The sequence below is a fragment of the Helianthus annuus genome, chromosome 2 (genome assembly GCF_002127325.2).
Source record: "Helianthus annuus cultivar XRQ/B chromosome 2, HanXRQr2.0-SUNRISE, whole genome shotgun sequence".
NCBI classification, from domain to species: Eukaryota; Viridiplantae; Streptophyta; class Magnoliopsida; order Asterales; family Asteraceae; genus Helianthus; species Helianthus annuus.
The window spans coordinates 139678995-139699763 of NC_035434.2; the positions used below are offsets into that span (position 1 = coordinate 139678995).

The following is a 20769-nucleotide window of genomic DNA, read 5'->3' on the forward strand; positions in this document are numbered from 1 at the left end:
ATTTTAGTAACAAAGCTCGGTTTTTCTTATGACTTATGTTATGAAAAAAAATGAATGATGATGAAGCCTAAAGAAATAAACAAACAAGTTTATCAAAAATAACTTTGTTTGAAAGAAATGCTTCATCAAAATAAAAAAGCTTTGGAAAATAAAAAGTCTTCCAAAAACCGATGCTTTTTACGCCTTTCGCCCTTTTACTAACCACTAACCCAACCACCCACCTTTAGCCCAAGCCTAACCCTTCACCCAAAAGTCCTCTTGATATTTACAAAGGTGTATAGTTAAAAAGGAGGAGGATTGATTGCTTGGCAAGCTTATGGTAGAAGTAAGTTCCATGCCGCTCTCGAGTGATTCACTAAAATACATCTTCGGCCGAGTGTTGAGTGATCTCCCGTGAGGTATGTGAACTTGTATATAAATGGAATTTTAAAGAGGCATGTTATGCCCTAATAAGTAATTTATCTTATGTAATGTTTTTAATAAATCATGACGAATAGGATTGTAAATAAATAAAAATAAAACTTAATAAAGAATCTTGGAAATCCCGACTCTATGACAAGGCCAAAAACCTTCTCTTCTACCCATTCCATTTGGGAGTGTAAAGCCACATTATAAAGAGTTTTGCTTGAGGACAAGCAAAGATTCAAGTGTGGGGGTATTTGATGTGCACAAAATGCAACATATAAATTACATCAATTGTGGCATAAAACTAACCCTTTTTTAGTACTAATGTTGGAAAAAGTGTGTTTTTGTCTTCCTTTTGTATTTTCAGGATTAAATGAGCTCAAATGAACAAAAGAAGCAAAAAGGCAGTTAAATCTAACATGAATACAAGAAAAGGAACAAACGTGGCATGCTCGACCCCCGACAACATCTTCCCAAGCAAACCAAGAGAACAAAAGGCTGAACACACCCCGTGCTCAGTGAGCACGGGGGCGTGCCCAAGTGACTGCAGAAAAGACAAAGCTGTAGAAGCTTCTATCACCCACCACGGGGGCGTGCCCACTGGACACGTGGCCGTGGTCAACTCTAAGATTCACAGAATCTGAGGAAATCTTGATAGTACAGATACGCTTCTGCACACGGGGCCGTGCCCAGCGGACACGGGGGCGTGGTAAACTAATGCAGACAAACTGCAATTAATGAAGAAAAAGAAGGAGGATGGACACGGGGTCGTGCCCAGCGGACAACGGGCCGTGCCCAGCGGACATGGGGCAGTGCCCGAGCTAGTGTTTAGGCTATAAATAGGGGTGCTTGGCTCATTTGCAAACCATCCCTCGGCACACCACCTCTCTCACACTTCACCCACCACCATCACAACACCATCATCCACCACCATCATCCATTGTCCATCATAGAGTGTGTGAGTCGTCTCGGGATCCAAGATTGATCGTAAAAGTTCTTGACAATCAAAGCCATGTTTGCCTAAGTCTCTTACATCACTTGGTGAAGACAAGTGTTTAGTGTAATACTTTTTATTTTTAAGGTTTTCACACTTTTTATTTGGTTATGTATTAATGACTTTAATAACTAGTTTCTTATGTTGAAGGTGATTCTTTCTTATCGTTTGTCCGTGGTGTCTTGGCATTATTTCACTGTCTATATAAAATAAAAGATTTTCACCATTCATATCTCCACGGTCTATATGGAGATATGTTGGCTACCTGGTCGGGGGTTAAGGGAACGGTTTGGTAAGAGTCTTGCCATTGTTCAGTGTATAGATCCTGCAAAGGACCTGGGTCAAATTTAGTAGGACCTCCTTCAATACCCACCGGTATTGGATGGCGGGGGTCCAAACTCTTTGATCCCCTCATAAGTAAACTACTATTAAAACTTTAACCCGGCTACTTAGGACTGTATCCCTGCTGACTCAGACTACTTAGCCGAGGGTAACGTCACCTTCAAAAGAGGGGCCTACCACATTATGCATTAATAACTTAATTAATTATCTTTCAATAATCCGACCCTTTAGGATTGTATCCTTGTTGACTCAAACTACTGGGTTGAGGGTAACGTCACTTTCAAAAGAGAGTCCTACTACAATAACTTAGATAATCTCTTAAACAAGTGCAAAAGTGCGGAAATAATCAAAGGTTACACTACACACGAGTCGGATCCATGTGATTCATCTTGTCTATCTGTTTTTACTTTTATTTTTATTTTTAGCATTTTAGTTAGTTTTATTTTTCTAGTTTAAAAACCTTTTTCTAACTTTTTGATTTGATTAGACGTTGAGGATAAACCGGTACTAAAAGCTCTTGTGTCCTTGGACGACCTCGGTATCTTACCAATACTATACTACGCTCACGATGGGTGCACTTGCCCATATGTGTGTTTAGTGTTAGTAAATATCGTGTTTTATAAATTCAAAACTTGGCTAAAAAAGTGTAAAAGGGCTTAAAATATACACCTAAAATATAACACACTTCTCGCACATCAGGACCCCATACGTTGGAGTAGAGAAGTTGTAGTGGTTGATTAGCAACAAAAGAATTTTTGCCAAAAGGTAGTTTGTGGCTTTTATTTAGTGAACATGAAGTACAATGAAAAGACTCATGGGTCACCTTATTACTATGAAGTCCCAATCTAGAAATTAAAGACTTAAACACTTGAAGCGATGGATGTCCAAGTATGAGGTGCCACATGAGAAGAGAGTTTGTTTGGGTGTTGTTGACTTGAAGAGAAAAGGAGATTGGTCAATAGTAGACATTATTGATGTTCACTCCCCGCACGAGACGCGCCCCCGTGCGTAGATCCTTGACAAAAAATGATAGGGAAAAAATTCAACAAAAACACGATTAGTACGACAAACTTTGGCAATGGAAATAAGATTATTTCGAAGATTAGGAGCAATTAAAATGTTATTGAAAAGAAGTGGGTGAGATTTTGTTGGAATAGTTGTTTGAGCAATATGAGTTATAGGGAGAGTTTGTTGGTTGGAATGAACGGGACAGTGTTGGTTGTTGTTTGGGGTGTTGTTGGACGCACCGGTGTCCCACATCCAAGATGGGGTTGTAGCCGTTGGGTGAGGGGTGGTGTAGTTAACCATCGGGGTGTTGTAATTCTGAGGCGAGACATTGTGTTCTCGTAAGAAGCGACTAAGGTTGCGACAATCTTTGGTGTCATGTCGGGGAATGTTACAATAGTAGCAATAGGTGTTGTTGTTGCGAGTCGGGCGAGTGTTGGTATTGGTAGTTCTAGATGGCCATGGGTTTCGGGTTGTGGGTGGATTTGGGTTGCGTGTTGGGCGATTGTCATAAGTAGTGGGTTGACAGTTGTGGATGATTGGTTTGGCCATGGTGAATCGAAAGAAAAGAAAAGGGAAGCGGACAGAAGGTGTCTGTCGAGTTTTGGATCGGAGATGGCTCAACGGAGCTTTTAGGCTCTTGATACCATATAAACAATAGAAGTTTGTATTGAGTGAAGATTCTATTCTCATTATTTACAAATCAATATATAGTGGTACAAGACTGAATACAATAATTACAAGAGCTTGATTCTAGGGAGAGAATTATGCAATGGTTACAAATCTTGTTGACTAAGAATAATATGCAATTAATGGTGACTTAATTTGTGGTGTTAATATGGAACACTCTTGATACTTCCACAGATAACTGGTTTGCTCATGAAACCCTTGAACTAAAGTATAGAATTACATGTATGCAAGTGTGCACATACTGTTATATATATTATTTTGTCAAGCTTTTCGTACTTATAAACATACAAGTAATATTTACATGTACAAGCATGCAAAAACATATGAACTCATACAATTTTTTGCTCTTAAAACTCGCACTTATAGTTGAGCTAAAAACACTGTGACATCAATTTGTCACACATAACTCAATCATATACACCCAAACATTTTTTTTTCCTTACAATAATAATTAAGTTCAAATTCACAAGATTGTTAACACTTCTACTTGCTTATAAAAGCTATCATATCTTGTAGGTAATATGTAAATATCTTTTAATAAATATTATTGACATGATACTTATAGGTAATATGTAAATATCTTTTAATAAATATGATTGACATGATACACTAATAGTTAATCCTTCGTGATGAAACAGGTCACTACTAGAAAAGTGGTCTTTTTGCTACAGAATTTTCCTACGCAAAAAAATGTGTCACAAATTCTAACACATTTACTACGCATTTCTTACAGAAAGAAAGCCTTGATTTTTGAGGCCGTTTTGTGACGCAATAGCGACAGAAAAACTAATTCTAAGTATTGCTTCGGAAATGAGTAGCAACTTGCTACGCACCTACGACGGATGCATTATATTTGTATTTGATTTATATTTAAACGTTTAATTATTGTCGTTATTAACTATTGCGTCGAAAATGCGTAGTAACTTGCTACGCATTTCCGATGAAACTGTTATTTGTTTGTTGGAATTATATTTATATGTTGAATTCATTTAAATATTAATTGTTGCGTCAGAAATGCGTAGCAACTTGTTACGCATTTTTGACAAAACACTTATTATAATATTCGGATCATGTTTAAATGTTTAACTAATATTATTATTAATTATTGCGTCTGAAATGTGTAGCAACTTGCGACACATTTGTGACGAAACATTTATTATTATACATAAATTATATTTTAATGTTTGATCAATTTTATTATTAGTTAATGCGTAGGAAAAGCGTAGCAACTTGCTACGCATTTGTTATGGAAAATTTATTACTATATTTAAATATTTAACTAGTTTTATAATTACCATAGTTTAAATATTTAAATTTGTACCGAATTGTTTTCGGTACCCGCTATTTGGCGGTTTCAATACTGGTACTTTCAATTCTGTATGGTATCAATATTTTACTAAATTTTACTTTCAAATACCAGTGCCGATAAGGTACCATACAATACCATACTGAACATTTTCTGTACCGGTTGCCATATTAGCGATTTTCGATACGGGTACGTTCGGTAGCAAGCTCAGATAACGCACAATACCATACTGAACATTTTCTGGTTTTATACGATAGGAACTGTAAACCAAACTGTTCTTAATTTATTTGCTCCTCATTTTGGCATTATAGTATAAATGCCTGTACCTCTTCATGCCCTTATAACGCACAAGAGGACAGGGTTGGAGTGTTATCAAGCTACTTCACGTCGAAATAGTGCCCTTACACATGGCACTATTTAAATGTATAATTAATATAAGATTTTAAAAAAATATAAACATGAATTGAAAACATATTGAATTGTATAATAAATATAAAATTTAAAAAAAAAATACTACGTCCGTGTATATAGTATATAGAATACAATTTTTGAAATATATAGTTTAAAAAATGTTTTATAAAATATATTGATAATTTATGTGTAACAATAATAAAACTTATAGATTCTAATTTTCAACTAAAAAGAATATGATGGAGGCATATGTTAAATAAATCACTTTCAAATATAAACATGTGAGCCAATCAAAATGCTTGGTTAACAATCACATGGATCACAATCCTAGGTTGATCCATTGCTCACATCCTTTTAAATCAATGGATGAAAATACACTTCAAATTGCAAGAAACACAAAATCTTTATACATAAACACATACACACAAAGACAAATCTTCTTTTCCCCTCCTATCTTTCTCCCTGCTACTATCCTCACACACAAATAATTACCAGACCCTCTTCTCTCCCTCTCGATTTCACACAAAGACAATTACCAGACCCTCTTCTCTCCCTCTCGATTTCATGTCTGACAAACACATCGGCCGGATACCGGCCGTAATTCCGGCGGCGATTACCTGCAAGCATATCTAACCACTCGTGCTTGTTCTCCCCCTCTTTCTCCACTCATGCTCGTTCTCTCTCTCTGGCGAACATCTGATTGTCGAAGCCGGCGTCAACTTCCGACGACTGTCGGCAGATGATTGATGATGATGACTGATGGCGGCGATGTCGGCGGCAGCGGCGCCGTAGTCTGCGGCGGTGGACGACAATGGAAGCCAGCGGCACCGGTCAGACGAACCGGCACCGACGACGACGAGGTAATAGGGGTGGTTCGTGGTGCTCAGTTTGGGTCGGGTTATGCTTGGTTCGATTTGTGTCTCAACTCGGGTCTCGATTGACAGTGGTAGCCGTTGAAGAGGCGACAGTGGTGGTGGTTTTCCGATAGGGGTGCAAACGAGCCGAGCGGCTTGCGAGCTACTCGAGATTGGCTAAAGAAAAAGCTCGAAACGAGCCGAGCCTTATCGAGCCCGAGCCGAGCTTGAGCCTAAAATAAAGCTCGTTTGTTTATCGAGCCCGAGCTCGAGCCTCGCATGTGAAGCTCGTTAGGCTCGTCGAGCCTTATCGAGCCTTAGTGTAAACGAGCCGACTCGAGCCGAGCTTATTCAAACTTGTTTACAAGTCGATCTCGAACATAAAAATACGCTTATTTAGTAAACGAGCCCGAGCTTCACTTATCGAGCTTGCGAGCCTAAGAAGTCTATTATTTATATTATTTTTGTTTAATATATTAATTAGTAGATAATAAACGAGCCGAGCCCGAGCCGAGTTCGAGCTTGAGAAAATACAAACGAGCCGAGCTTGATCCTTGAAAACAAAGCTCGAATCGAGCCGAGCTCGAGCTCGAGCTCTCATAAGTTAATTGAGCTCGAGCTCGAGCCTGGTCAAGCTCGGGCTCGGCTCGGCTCGTTTGCACCCCTATTTTTCGATGATCCGACAGCGGCAGTGGTTATTGTGGTTATTCGGTATCGAGTACAGCTCTCTGCTCAGGTGCGGGTTACAAAGAAACGAGTGGACGAGGGGGTCAGATCTTGTGTTTGGTATTAGTTTTGTAGGTTGAACATATTAGAACCAGACAACCCTGCCATAAATCTTGTTGCACTTGTATTAGGCATTAGTTTTGTAGTTTGAACATATTAGTACTTGCTTTGTAATGTTTAATTTCTAGATTTATGTTATTGTATTTGAGGTGAATGTTGCAAAATACGTTTTCTAAGTTATTATAGATTTTTTTCTGTAATTTTAGCAGAAAAATTTGGATTTTAATTTAATTTTATTATTTTTTTTGTTAAAAAGATTAGTTCGTATGAAATGTATCACAAAAATAACAGAGTTTATTTCTATTTTTCTATCGGAAATGTGTCAAAAAATTATAGACTTTTTTTTTAAAATTTTTGTGTTTGTCCGAAATGCGTCACATACAAATACATGATTTTTATGTTTTTTCTTAGGAAATGTGTCACACAAAAAAATAGATTTTTGTATTTTATTTTTTTATTTGTCGGAAATGTGTCGATAATAAAAACATTATCAAAAATATTTAGTATTGTATTATCATTATAAATAATATAAATATAAATGATAATTAAGAAAAGTGGTAGAAAATGCGTAGCAATTTCCGACGCCCATTTTCTGTCAGAAATGGGTAGAAAAATGCGTAGGAAATGCGTAAGAAATCAGTTTCCTACTAGGGGTTTTCCTACATCATGTATTTGTCACAAATGCGTGGGAAAGACTGTTTTGTGACGCATTTCCTATGAAAATGGTGAGAGACCCACATATTCACCCCCATTATCAGTGAATAACGCAACAATGGTGGTTTTTAAAATTTTTTCAACAAGAGATTTAAATTGTGGAAAAAGAATTTGACATCAGATTTTCGTTTGATTGGGTATAACCAAATGTATTTGGAAAAATAGTCAACAAAAATGACATAGTATTTAAAGCCATCTATTGACGTTTTTACGGGACCCCATACGTCGGAGTAGAGAAGTTGTAGTGGTTGATTAGCAACAAAAGAATTTTTGCCAAAAGGTAGTTTGTTGCTTTTATTTAGTGAACATGAAGCACTATGAAAAGACTCATGGGTCACCTTATTACTATAAAGTCCCAATCTAGAAATTAAAGACTTAAACACTTGAAGCGAATGTCCAAGTATGTGGTGCCACATGAGAAGAGAGTTTGTTTGGGTGTTGTTGACTTGAAGAGACAAGGAGATTGGTCCATAGTAGACATCATTGATGTTCACTCCTCGCATGAGACGCGCCCCCGTGCGTAGATCCTTTACAAAAAAATAATAGGGAAAAAATTCAACAGAAACACGATTAGTACGACAAACTTTGGCAACAGAAATAAGATTATTTCAAAGATTAGGAGCAATTAAAATGTTATTTAAAAGAAGTGGGCGAGATTTTGTTGGAATAGTTGTTTGAGCAATATGAGTTATAGGGAGAGTTTTACCATCACCTAGCACGATCTCATCGGGTCCTCCGTATTCGGAAAGAACGGGACTTGGTTGGTTGTTGTTCGCGGTGTTGTTGGACGCACAGGTGTCCCACATCCAAGATGGGGTTGTAGCCGTTGGGTGAGGGGTGGTGTAGTTAACCACCGGGGTGTTGTTATTCTGAGGCGAGACATTGTGTTCTCGTAGGAAGCGACTAAGTTTGCGACAATCTTTGGTGTCATATCCGGTAATGTTACAATAGTAGCAATAGGTGTTGTTGTTGCGAGTCGGGCGAGTGTTGGTATTGGTAGTTCTAGATGGCCATTAGTTTCGGTTTGTGGGTGGATTTGGGTTGCGTGTTGGGCGATTGTCATAAGTAGTGGGTTGACGGTTGTGGATGATTGGTTTGGCCATGGTGAATCTAAAGAAAAGAAAAGGGAAGCGGACAGAAGGTGTCTGTCGAGTTTTGGATCAGAGATGGCTCAAAGGAGCTTTTAGGCTCTTGATACCATATAAACAACAGAAGTTTGTATTGAATCAAGATGCTATTCTCATTATTTGCAAATCAATATATAGTGGTACAAGAGTGAATACAATAATTACAAGAGCTTGATTCTAGGGAGAGAATTATGCAATGGTTACAAATCTTGTTGACCAAGAATAATTTGCAATTAATGGTGACTTAATTTGGGGTGTTGATATGGAACACTCTTGATACTTCCATAGATAACTGGTTTGCTCATGAAAGCCTTGAACTAAAGTATAGAATTACATGTATGCAAGTGTGCACATACTGTTATATATAATTTTGTCAAGCTTTTCGTACTTATAAACATAAAAGTAATATTTACATGTACAAGCGTGCAAAAATATATGAACTCATACAATTTTTTGCTCTTAACATTCGCACTTATAGTTGAGCTAAAAACACTGTGACATCAATTTGTCACACGTAACTCAATCATATACACCTAAACATTTTTTTCCTTACAATAATAATTAAGTTCAAATTCACAAGACTGTTAACACTTCTACTTGCTTATAAAAGCTATCATATCTTGTAGGTAATATGTAAATATCTTTTAATAAATATGATTCACATGATACTTATAGGTAATATGTAAATATCACTTAATAAATATGATTGACATGATACACTAATAGTTAATCGTTCGGGATGAAACAGGTGGTTGACGAGTTATTTGGCTCTTGGAGAAGGGTGGCACAACAATCACCATGCTTTCCCAAATTCGGCACGGCATGGATTGGAATGGTGGCAATTGGATTTGGCATCGGAGCTGATTAATTTTCTCCAGCTAATTGGATTAGCAACGGGCGTTAAGTTACCATCTGAGGCCGAGAAAAGAAGAATGGTCTTGTTAGGCTCCATTGAAACCAACAAAACGATCTGAGGGACTTGATCATGATGATTAAATCGTTTTTCGTTAATTAGTTTATGTATTTAAATAAAGATTTATCAGTTTGCTTTCATGTAACTGATTTGTTGTGTAAGTTGTAATTCTCAGTATGAAACACATTGCAACTGTTCCATGAATATTATCATAACCGGAATTTGTAAACTCTAAATAATTAACATTAAGTCTATCCGTTTTCTGTTGGGTTCTAATCATGTCTGTTTCATAGTAGATTTTGCAGACAGTACGTGAGGATACTATTGTTTCCACGTTTAGTATTGCTTTCCACTGACAACTACGTGATATGATGCATGTTTTTCATATCAAGAAAATAAAAGGCTGAAACATTTGTTATGCATTCTAGATATCTTGGTGAAAGCATATTTTGCTCATAAGTAGGGTTGCGCACGGTTCAATTTTGTCTTTGGGTAAAATGGAAATCGTAACCGAAATGCTTTTGAGTAGGGGTGACATTTCTTAAATGTTTATATTTAAGTTAATATATTTAGTCTTTTTAATTAATAATGTTGATGTAATCTATTTTAACCTATTATAATGTTTCTCCAAAGTTTTAATAAGACGTTTTCTTTTATAATACTTTGTAAATCATTTAATTTTTATATTAAATTTTGTTAATTCTTGTAAAGAATGGATGAATCATTTCAATGATAAATAAACATGTTAATATTCTTGTTATAAATATTTAACAATCAAGAATAAAATTAATAATTCTTAATAGCATGGGTTATGTCGACGAGAATCTGGGCTTCCAACTTAAAGGACCATTGGGCCCATTAACCATTACATAAAAACTAGGCCTTGAATAATTAATAAGAGATGGGATATTACGGACTAAAAATGATGATATAAAAGATCATCATCTCTGACCACTGTTTAGGTCAGAGTAATCTCTGATGAAACTCGTCAATGGTATTTATTACGTGAAGAAGAGAGAGAAAGAGAGCAAATGCTGCGATTGTATGAGGAAAGGACAGTCTACATTTAATGGGAAGATCCCTTCAGATCTTAAGCAGAGGATAGAAGGCAGTTAGGGGCCAGAGGTTCCTTCTATTCAGATGATCAACGGTTGGATCTTTGCAGGAAAGGGTCCCATTCGATAAGCAGAAAGAGTCTATATAAGCCAAAGAGGCGATAAAAGGAAGGTAAGCAATCCCATAGCCATAACTCACACACAAGAAGCATTTACTAAAAAACCTTCTCTGAGAAACTCATTGAATAACCAAAACCCGAAATCCACACCATAAATTCTAGCCAACTCACTGTGCTAGAATCTTGTTATTCACTGGTAAGTTTTCTTATTCTCACACCGGAGCTTGGTCACGGATTCCCCCCCCCCCAGTCATCCGTGACAAGGCTAACGGTGTTCTTTTTTTGTAGATTAACTCGAAGACCTTATTTGGACGTGGACGAATCTCTGTAGCTGGGCTCAAAACCTTTGGGATTCGACATTGGCGACAACCATGGGACCTTTGTCCATGAAGGTATCTAAAGAAGAATAAGAACACTCACGTCCAAAGTTTTCACTGAAACCGATTCTACAACATGGCGACGCCATCCTATGCTAATGAGAAGATCTCAAAGCTTACCCAGCCGGCTGAAAAACAAGTATCGGTTGAGGACATTACCGATGAGTTTGAAAATATCACAGAGTCAGAACCTTTGCCTGCAAAGAGGGCCAACATAACACCAGAGTTCGTGTTAATGCATAAAGACAAGTTACGAAGGCAACTTGACGATCTTGAAAAGATGGAAAAACTAGAGAGTCTCAGATCAAGGCTTGTCTTCGACACACCTCAGAAGGAAGGCACCACCTCCTCCCGTGACGGAGAAACTAACTCAGATCCTTTGGTCACCTTCAGGATGTGTTCAAGCGGATGACACCTGAGGAAAAGGTTGCCATAATGGAAGAAAAGAAAAATGACAAAGAGAAGAAGGAGCGCTAGCACGGCGAGAGCCAAAGTGATGATGCAGTGGATAAGCCCTATTTGCCCATGGACCTGGCTAAGATCTCTAAATTCACCAAACGAATAGCTGAGGCACCATTACCACCCATGCTCAAACCTCCAAGCAATGTGGACAAGTACGATGGAACTAAAGATCCCGAGGATCACTTGTATGCCTTCTGGGGGAGGGTCAAGTGGGCCGATGGTACATGCCCACTTGGTGCCACATGTTCGTACAGACTCTAACCGAAGGAGCCCGTTTATGGTTCGACAGCCTCCCGGCGGGCAACATCGATAGTTATGAAGATCTGTGCGAAAAGTTCCTGAGGAACTTTAACCAACAAAAGAAGTTGATTGATGTGTGTAAAATGCAACATATAAAACACATCAATTAAGGCATAAAACTAACCCTTTTTAAGTACTAATGTTGGAAAAAGAGTGTTTTTGTCTTCCTTTTGTATTTTCAGGATGAAATGAGCTCAAAATCACAAAAGAAGCAAAAAGACCACTAATTCTACCATAAATACAAGAAAAGGAACAAAAGTAGACTACCCGGACCCTCAACGGCACCTCCCAAAGCAAAAAGGAAGAAACAGAGTCTGAACACGCCCCGTGTCCAGCGAACACGGGGGCGTGCCCAGGAAGCAGCAGAAAAGACAAACCAGTAGAAGCTTCCATTGCCCACCACGGGGCCGTGTCCAGCGAGCACGGGGGCGTGGTGAAAGTACAGCAGGCGCATTAATTGTAATTCGCAATTACAATTAATGAGGAGAGAGAGTGTCAGGCGGGCACGGGGCCGTGTCCAGCGGACACGGGGCCATGTCCAGCCTTCTGTTCAGCCTATAAATAGAGGAGCTTGGCTTCATTCTCTCTCATCCCTTGGCACACCACCTCTCTCACACTTCATCCACCACCCACCACCACCATAACACCATTATCCACCACCATCATCCATTGTCCATCGTAGAGTGTGTGAGTCGTCTCGGGATCCAAGATTGATCGTAAGAGTTCTTGACAATCAAGGCCATGTTTGCCTAAGTCTCTTACATCACTTGGTGAAGACAAGTGTTTAGTATAATACTTTTTATTTTTAATCTTTTGCACTTTTTATTTGGTTTTGTATTAATGACTTTAATAACTAGTTACTTATGTTGAAGGTGATCTTTCCTTATCGTTTGTCCGTGGTGTCTTGGCGTTATTTTACTGTCTATATAAAATAAAAGATTTTCACCATTCATATCTCCACGGTCTATATGGAGGTATGTTGGCTACCTGGTCGGGGGTTAAGGGAACGGTTTGGTAAGGGTCTTGCCCTTGTTCAGCGTTTAGAGGTCCTGCTTGGGACCTGGGTCAAATTTAGTAGGATCTCCTTCAATGCCCATAGGTATTGGATGGCGGGGATCCAAACTCTTTGACCCCCTCATAAGTTAACTACTATTAATACTATAACCCGGCTATTTAGGACTGTATCCCTGCTGACTCAGACTACTTAGCCGAGGGTAACGTCACCGCCAGAAGCGGGGCCTACCACAATTTGCATTAATAACTTAATTCATTATCTTCCAATAATCCGACCCTTTAGGATTGTATCCTTGCTGACTCAAACTACTGGGTTGAGGGTAACGTCGCCTTCAAAAGAGGGGCCTACTACAATAACTAAGATAATCTCTTAAACAAGTGCAAAAGTGCGAAAATAATCAAAGGTTATACTAATACACGTGTCGGAACCAAGTGATTCATCTTGTCTATCTGTTTTTATTTTATTTTCAGCATTTTAGTTAGTTTTTATTTTTCTTAGTTTAAAACATTTTTCTAACCTTTTTTGATTTGATTAGACGTTGAGGATAAACCGGTATTAAAAGCTCTTGTGTCCTTGGACGACCTCGGTATCTTACCAACACTATACTACGTCCACGATGGGTGCACTTGCCCATATGTGTGTTTAGTGTTAGTAAATATCGTGTTTTATAAATTTAAAACTTGGCTAAAAGTGTAAAAAGGGCTTAAATATATATCTAAAAAACATATATACACTAACACGCATCATTGATCAAAAATCCGAACGAGATTATGCACATCAGGCAGAGGGAATAAATCCATCAAAAATCCGAACGAGATCAAAAATCCATCAAAAGAAGTTTTCTTGATTCCCGTTCAGCTACGTTTCACCCGGCTCTCGTTGCTTATTCCTTTTCAGCATATTTCCAGCATTTTTTCCATCTTTCGGCAATCGAGACGTAGAATATACAAAACTATCAATAGCAACTAATTCTAAACTAAAAACTGACACAAATGAAACGAAATAAGTACAAACTATATATGATAAATGTATGCATTTTGCAATAAATCACCAGCGTAATAGCGAGCGGTCACGAGCCTTCTGTCACAACCCCCGACCACACCCTGGATGGTAGCCGTGAAAAATCAAGTGGTACCGGTGGTTATTTCGAAAATATTACAGCGGAAATTTCATTAGGACCGTGAGTTAGGAAAAATATTACAGCGGAAATTTCATCAGGACCGTGAGATGGGAATAAAACCCATGTTTCTACAAAGGTAGCTTTTAATAGGGGATAAACCTAAATACAAAGTTTCTTAATTTTAATTGATAAATAAGCCACTTCTTTAAGCCTTTTGGTGTAGTATCATAACTCTTATTCAGATCTACGGTAGTCACATGAAACATGTTTATAAACATTTTATCAGCAGGAAATACTGGTGAGATCATTCATTTGTACAAAAAGATAGATAATATTAAAGGTTTTTAAATTTGTTTATATCTTTCAATTACGAAAATCAGTGTTTGTCACTCGGTGGCAGTTCCTATGACTATGGTCATATCATTATTAGCCCTCAATTTTCCAATAGTAAAGTTTATCAATAGTGTATACAAAACCCCACATACCGGTAGTAATTTAAGAATACAAAAACTTAATCACTGTAATACAACTGGAAAACATTTAGGGTTCTGAAAATCATTTGAGTAAAAGAGAATGACTCACCTTGTAGGTCTATAGTTCTTGATTTAATAGGCCTCCTGATTTTAAGTCTTCTAATAGTTAAGTATCTACTTATAGTTCTGAATCTTCTGGTAGTTGATACGTGGTTGAAAACCGGTGATCGTTTATGCTTAAGTTGATGTTTTTACGTAGCTTTTAATCTTGAATAGCCTACTTTTAATGGGATTTGTGTTTTACAGGTCTAAAAGAGTTTAAGGAGCTAATCGGGAGCTAAACGGAGCACCAAGACGCGAAACTGATCAACCAGGGATGTGAAATGAAGAAAACCGGGTTAATCGCTAAGAGTGGATGTATTTTGGGGAATGTTGATGGATTTAAAATGAATATATTCGAAGATGGCATGATAGAGGGCTGAATTACGAGAACGTGGGCGAAAACGGTGAGTAAAACGAAGCTATAACGAAGAAGTTACGAAGAAAACAGTTTTGGACGAAACCGACAAAACCAGGCAGCGTCGGGGACGCCCAAAAGGGCCGTCGGCGACGCCACCTGCATTCTCATATCGCGAAAAACTTGATTTTTGAGTTGGGGACGAGTTATAACATCAATTTTGACCAAGAAACGGGAGTTACACTCTATTTTGAAGTTAGAAACACCTCTTGGAGCCAAGATACACCACGAATTCATCCTCTAATCCATCCATTCAATTGACAATCATTCGATTTGATCAGCATCATCACTTCTACAACCCTAATCATCATTCACCTGTCGAATCCATTCATCACCATCAATCATTCCAAACCCTAATCACTATTTCCACCACTTCAAGGCTTCAAGATGATGATGTTCAGGCTCTCCTCATCCGGTGATCAAGTTCTTTCGATCATGCTCGGCTAATTCCTTGGAGGTTTCACCCTGGTGTAGACTTTTGTAAGGTTTAGGGTTTATTATGTTTTGTTAATTGTTTTGTGACAACTTGAATTGCATTTGAATCTTAGACAATTGTCCTACGTTGGTATTGAATTAGCAAACTGTCGAGTGAATGATTAAATTTGACTTTGTGAACTGAATACACGTATTTATGCCTTGTCTTTTGGTAGGATTTGCTAGTCCAAAGTAACGAAGTGTATCATGGTCCGTTGTTTACGACGTTGATAGCGATTGACACCTAAGCTTTGTGATTGCGACCCGTTAATGAACTATTTCAAGTAAAGCTAATTAAAATACATAGTAACCCTAAGTCTTGCATTAGTTGAAACAGGGTGTGAACCTTGTTTTCTTATTATTGTTCAATCAATCATTTTCAATTCTTGCAATTAGTTACCCACTAGTAGTTAATCCATTAAATCATTCTAGTAATTCTACTTCACATATTCCAATTAAACAAAAATACGAAAATATATCTTAGCAAGCTTCATAGTTGTGACAACTTCATAATTCAATCAAATCCGTACATAAACCACATACTCTTCGTGGTTCGACCCCTCACTACCACTAGCTATTTGTTAAGGGTAATTTGGGTATATAAATATTATCTTTGACCGGAACGCGACACTCCGATCAAATTTTGGCGCCGTTGCCGGGGAGTGCGTGCGCTTTGTGTTTGGATATTGTTTGAATTTACATGATTAACTGTTTAAATTGCATAGTTTCTCTTCTTGTACTTTGTCTTTTTCCTTGTTACGCGGGGTGTGTTACTTGTGCAGGTTACAGGTAGTGTATGCATACGCGGAACTCCGGGAGGACTTCACCGTTGGTTTACGAACCGGAAATCGAAAGAGTTGCAAGAAGGAATTTAGCAAGCCGGTTGGAAGCAACACTTGCTTCTAACCAAGTCTCCCAAACACCACAACTCACACCATCCATTGAAACCGATTCAATGGCAAACCAAAACCTCAACCAAAACCAAAATCCGAACCAATTCCAATACCGAGGCAACTTCAATCCCGCTCAAAATATCCAACCTATACCTCAAGAGCAACCGGGTGGTAATAACAACTCTAGACCACCCACACCACCTTTTCGAAACCAAAACACCAACAACACCCAAAGAACACCCCAACAACAAAACCTTCACCGACATAACTCCTTACCCAACAACCTTGATGATCGGAATGTTAATTCCGACCGTAGAGGCAACCGAGATCGTGGCAATCCCGCGAATGAAGACCCGTTCTTTAATTTAGATGATTTGAGAAATGCTATCCCCGATGACGAACCGTACAGCGTTCCCGGTTACCAATCGCCGGAACATGTAAGCATTCATACGGAAAATTCGGACGATAGGGGGGTACTATGATGATCGGGTGAATGATGACCAAGATTGGGGGTATGTGAATAGGGGTAATGGCTACAATGCAAGAGGGTATGAAGATGAGGAGTTTGGCTATCAAAACGCCAATTATGTTGGGGATGAAGACTACGGGTATGGGAATAGAAGGAATGATGGTTACGAAAATAACCGCCAACCACGAAATAACAACCAAAGGAACCGAAATGACAGGTTTTACAACAACAACAACAATGGCAACCCTAATCGGATTCCTCGTTTCATGGGAGGGGGTAATCAAAGGGGTAACCAAGGTGGAAATCGAAGAGACGATAGAAGAGGTGATAGGGGTGGTGATCGAAGGGACAACCGAAGGCCGGTCGATCAAGAGGTTAACAGTCCACAACGTCGTCAACAACCTCCACGGGGAGTGAATGACCGCTTTCGACCAATAGTCACCGAAAATGACTCTCCGATAGTATGCGAACGGAGAATGTTTGATTGTAAACCGCATTACATCAATATACTTCCCCACTTCAATGGGAGGTCTAATGATGAGCCGTATACGCATTTGGCGGAATTCTCGTCCATTTGTAACACTATCGGGGGGCACAATTTTGCACTAGAGGAGGTTAAACTTCGTTTGTTCCAATTTTCGTTGAAAGACAAGGCGAAGCAATGGTTCCTCACACTCCCGGCGAATAGCATCCGGACATGGGGTGAGATGCAACAGGCCTTCTTAGAAGAATACTATTCGATGGCGAAAACCGACGATGCTAGGGATGAAATAAGGTCATTTCGGCAACTATCGAGTGAACCGTTGCATGAAGCATGCACTCGATTTAAGGAATTGATGCGGAGATGCCCACAACACCAAATAGAAAAGTGGGAATTGGTGAAGTGTTTTGTACGTGGGTTGGATGACACAACATGGAATCGTCTCGAATCGACGAGCAATGGGACTCTTTTGAGCAACCATGAAGACGATGATTGGGAGTTTTTGGAGCGGATGAGTAAACGGTCAAAAGAGAAAGAATCGGCCGATAGAGCTAAAAAACATCCCATTTCCCGGTCACTTCCCGATCTCGACTCTAAGGATCGGATTTCTACCTTAGAGCGGGAAATGGCTCGAATGAAGAAGAAGGAAGTTAGTGCGGTTCAATTTGAGGTGTGTGAAGAGTGTGGTGATATTGGACATAGAGCGGAACAATGTCCAACGGGGTCGAGTGAATACACCGAGGAAGTCAACCAAGTGTATGGGGACCGAAAGCAATATGACATGAACTCCAACACTTACCATCCGGGCTTGAGAAATCACCCTAATTTCCGGTATGGTAACGCCTCGAATCAAAGGAACCCGAATTTTCAATCGGGTAATCAAGGAGGTCAAGGTGGGTCTTCGTACAATAATCGTCAAGATGGTAACCAAGGGGGTTACCAAAGGAATTACAACCAAGGTAGTAACCAAGGGTATCAAAACCGTGAAGGCAACTATCAACGGGGTTACAACCAAGGTGGTAATGGGGGTGGTGCGTCTAACTCCCAAGGTGACGATTCGATTAGCTCGAAACTAGACGCTATCATGAGCACTATCACCAATTCGCATCAAGAACTTAGAACGGAAATGCGGAATTCAAACCAAGAAATAAAAATTGAAATGCGGAAAGAGTTTGAGGTGAGAGACAAATCCCAAAAGGCGCTGGAGAAGCAAGTGGGGCAACTTGCACAAGAGATGGCTCAGATTCGTGGAAGCGGAGGAGGACTTCCAAGTGACAACACAGTGAACCCGAAGCATCAAGGTTCTAGCACAAGCAACGTGAGGAATGCACGCATTAGCGCGATAAGTATTCTTTCAAATGATGAAGTTTGTAGTGTTGAAAGCATTCCACCACCACAATTCGTTGATGGTGTAGTGGAAGATATAAGTGATGAGCCAGAAAATGAATATAAACAAGAAACGATTTCACAAAGTACAATTGAAAATGTAACTAAAAATGCTTTTTGTGAAAATTGTTTAAATCAACTTAACCCGCTTAATACATCGGAAAGTGAAGAACGGTGCCCACCAAAGGACGAGGGGTGGGAAAATTTTAAACAAGCTAAAATTAATTTGCCGTTACTTGATGACATTAAAAAGGTTCCGGCTCATGTGGAATGCTTGAAAGAGTTGAGCATTGAATAACGGCATAATAAATTACCCGAACCAATTGATTTGGTATCACATGTTAGTGCCGTTTTATCAAGTGCACTTCCCCAAAAAGTTCAAGATCCGGGAGACCCTCTTAACCCAATTCAAATTGGAACATTTAAAATTGAGAGGGCGCTCCTAGATCTTGGAGCTTGTGTGAGCATCTTGCCCGGGAGTTTGTATGACCATTATGATTTTGGTCCATTGAAAAAGTTTGATACTCCCATGGTATTGGCCGATCAGACTCCCACACATCCAAGGGGGATGGTGGAAGATGTGATTGTGAAGGTGGAAGATTGCTATTACCCAGTGGACTTTTTGGTAGTAGACTATCTTGGGTGTGTTGAGGACACCCAGCTGATAGTCATAATGGGTAGACCGTTCCTTGCAACAGCTAATGCCATCATAAATTGTGCAACGGGAACGGTAAGCATGAAGTTTGGGGACCAAGAATTAAATTTAAATGTTTTTCCAAAATTTACTAACCCACTCGGTGAGGATAAGTTTCCTAAAAAGGACATGAATCCAAACAAAAAGGTTTGTGCAATGGTTGGTAGGTTTGGAGAAACAAAGAAGAAGACGGTCAAGAAGAAGAAAGCAAAGAAGTCACCTCTAGAAAAGAAAAAGGAAGAGGAGGTGAGGAAGTTTGGACCGTTTGGCAACAAATGGTACGAATCACCGGTGGGTGATTTTGAGGAGCTCGTGGACGGCAAGCATGCCATTCGACCACCATGAGGTGGTAAGTTAATTGTTGTTGTATATTTTATTTCGCATTTCGTTTTAGTTGTTATTCGTAGTTTAGTTAGTATTGTTGTTGTTGTATAATTTGTTATTTTGTTTTACTAGATAAATGAACGTTGTGGGTGTGTTCCCTATATAACCCTCACGAGACCTACTCGTCCTTCCAAGCTATTGGGGGGTTTAAAAGGGCTTGTTGCATGCGCTAAATGCAACCGTGATTCCTACGAAAGTGAGTTAGGTTTGTTATTGTTGTAAATTATTTTCCACATAAATCAAAGTGAAATAACGTATGGCTTGGTAATAGTTTCATAAAAGTGGTAGAACTAGGTAACTAACAAATTTTGATGGTTGTGAGAAGCATGCTTCTACACAAAGGTTAAGATTTGTAGGTACATCGTGTTCGTGGGACAACCGCTTTCTTGAAGAGATGAAGAGCACATGAGGAATGAGCTCAAAAATTAGGCGTATACGTTTCTTTTTACTTTTGATTTTTTTTAGTTAGCAAATAAGTGGTTAGTAAATTGTATACAATTTTTCCGGGGTGAAATTTTGGGGAAGTTAGTCGTGTCAAATCCCTTGTGCGTTTTTAGAAAACTCTAGTTCTTACACATTGAGGACAATGTTTACCTCAAGTGTGGGGATGGGGGAGTAGTAAAAGTTTTTCGATTTTTGACCCGTTCATTTAAACACTACACATTGAGGACAATGTTTACCTCAAGTGTGGGGATGGGGGAAAATTTCAAAAAATTTCAAAAATGTCTTGTTTAAAAAGCAATCTTAAATCACAAGTAACTAAGTCAACGAGGGATGTCACAACCCATTTGGTCTGTTGTCATGGTCAAGTTCAAATTAATAGCATGACAGGTATTTAGCGGGTGGTTATTTGGGAATAATCCGCCTAAGAAACTAGTATTTTATGCATGTCACATACCATACCCTTTTAGATATGTGAGGTTTTGAGCCACTTTTATATCGTAGAATTACATATGTATGTTTCTTTGTTTGAGTGGACCATTAGTCATGTATTGTAGAACTT

At 38.9% G+C, this 20769-nt stretch overlaps 1 pseudogene; it reads left to right on the forward strand.

The window, feature by feature from the left end:
- LOC110932966 overlaps positions 1 to 9608 on the forward strand; it is a 39232-nt pseudogene extending 29624 nt beyond the window's left edge.
- The last annotated feature ends 11161 nt before the right edge of the window (positions 9609 to 20769 follow it).